A 2500-nucleotide genomic window follows, 5' to 3' on the forward strand; every position below is an offset into this window, starting at 1 on the left:
TTGTTCGCAGTTCGGCCTAGTTCACTCTTTTCCAGTGTCATCCCCCCAAGTTGCCTTGTTCGCAGTTCGGTCTAGTTCACTCTTTTCCAGCATCATCCCCCCAAGTTGCCTTGTTCGCAGTTTGGCCTAGTTCACTCTTTTCCAGTGTCATCCCCCCAAGTTGCCTTGTTCGCAGTTTGGCCTAGTTCACTCTTTTCCTGTGTCATCCCCCCAAGTTGTCGTTGCCAACAACCCAAGAGTCCATAGTATTCGGAGTTCTAGCGGGGCCTCCCCTTGCTTCCAACAACCCAAGAGTCCATAGTATTCGGAGTTCTAGCGGGGCCTCCCCTTGCTTCCAACAACCCAAGAGTCCGTAGTATTCGGAGTTCTAGCGGGACCTCACCTTGCTTCCAACAACCCAAGAGTCCATAGTATTCGGAGTTCTAGCGGGGCCTCCCCTTGCTTCCAACAACCCAAGAGTCCATAGTATTCGGTTCTCGCGTGGCCTCCCATTGTTTCCAACAACCCAAGAGTCGGTCGTATTTGGAGTTTCACATCGCTTCCCAGGAAGCCAACAACCAAAAGGTCGGTCGTATTTGGAGTTCAGTATTCGCTTCAGTCGATTCCAACTTCCCAAAAACCTGCCTTCTTCGCAGTTCGGCTAAGTCTCCCTCGTTTCCAACTTTCCTCTAAGTTGCCCTCCTCGCAGTTTGGCCAAGTTCACTCTTTTCCAGCGTCATCCCCCCAAGTTGCCTTGGGCGCAGTTCGGCCTAGTTCACTCTTTTCCAGCATCATCCCCCCAAGTTGTCTTGTTCGCAGTTCGGCCTAGTTCACTCTTTTCCAGCGTCATCCCCCCAAGTTGCCTTGTTCGCAGTTCGGTCTAGTTCACTCTTTTCCAGCATCATCCCCCCAAGTTGCCTTGTTCGCAGTTTGGCCTAGTTCACTCTTTTCCAGTGTCATCCCCCCAAGTTGCCTTGTTCGCAGTTTGGCCTAGTTCACTCTTTTCCAGTGTCATCCCCCCAAGTTGTCGTTGCCAACAACCCAAGAGTCCATAGTATTCGGAGTTCTAGCGGGGCCTCCCCTTGCTTCCAACAACCCAAGAGTCCATAGTATTCGGAGTTCTAGCGGGGCCTCCCCTTGCTTCCAACAACCCAAGAGTCCGTAGTATTCGGAGTTCTAGCGGGACCTCCCCTTGCTTCCAACAACCCAAGAGTCCATAGTATTCGGAGTTCTAGCGGGGCCTCCCCTTGCTTCCAACAACCCAAGAGTCCGTAGTATTCGGAGTTCTAGCGGGGCCTCCCGTTGCTTCCAACAACCCAAGAGTCCATAGTATTCGGAGTTCTCGCGTGGCCTCCCATTGATTCAAACAACCCAAAAGTCCATCTTCTTCGCAGTTCAACATCGCCTCCCTCGTTTCCAACAGGCCCAAAGGTCGTCTTCTTCGCAGATCCACGAAGAGCTCATCACGATTTGCCACATTCCATTTCCCACGGGTTGTCAACAACACTTTCTCACACTTCCCGCAATCGAGTACGTGCATGACATGCCAAAGCACATCTTATTTGCCTTCCATCGCACTCAAGACGACGGGTTGTGGAAGAACGATATTGTTCACAACAAGTTCAAGGACAACGTCTCAATCAAGGGACACAACCGAATTATGTTGACTGGGTCGCTAAAGTAAACCCGAGTTCATATAATGCACCGCATCCAAAAGAACTAGCCACAACACGTGCATCACTGAGATGTTTCACTAGATGGAACACGTGCGTGACATTAGGATCCTCCAACACCTCTTCGTGATGGAAAGATAGAATTCGAAGCAACCACAGAAGTACCGTCTAGTGGGTAGGCAACACAGGGACTGATCAACCAATATCACCCAAGGCAACGGGGTGAAAATGGAAGAGATGCATGCTTGACCGTTCGATACGCAAGGCATGGAGCCAGCCAGCAAGTGCATCTCGATTACAACTCACACACCCTCACGTTCGCAAGACACCACACCACAAGACGGTCCACCCCCCACCTACCATGGGCAAGCAAGCAAATGGAAACATCAAGTGACGCAGGGTCAAGCATCGCTAGGCATGAAAATAACTTTCCACAATATCCGAGGGACTAGCTGCCGAGCTAACCAACGATCAGTGACGACCGTGTGTTGGTATTAATAAAGCTCAACAACTATGAAGAGGCTAGTTGTGCCATGATAAACATGCTAACGCACGCACCACGTGAGGGGGGAGGCCTCATCAAGCTCCCTTTAAAACCTGCCAGTGTGGAGCTGGCCGGCTCAAGGAGCACTCCCCCCCTATAAGAGGTTAATATGCAAAAGGCAAAATTGTACAAGTAGATACACTTTTTTTGAGCAGACATAAGTCCATATCTCGGGCTATACTTCGAATTTTGATGCGATTTTTTGCAGTAATTCGTAGAATAATGGTATCTCCTTGCTCACCAAATTTCATAATTTTTCTCGAAGGGGAACTATTTTTTTTATTTTTTTTACTTACCGGGTATG

The sequence above is a fragment of the Vigna unguiculata genome, unplaced genomic scaffold (genome assembly GCF_037176805.1).
Source record: "Vigna unguiculata cultivar grain cowpea cultivar isolate G323 ecotype 2 unplaced genomic scaffold, ASM3717680v1 ptg000105l, whole genome shotgun sequence".
Classification (NCBI taxonomy): Eukaryota; Viridiplantae; Streptophyta; class Magnoliopsida; order Fabales; family Fabaceae; genus Vigna; species Vigna unguiculata.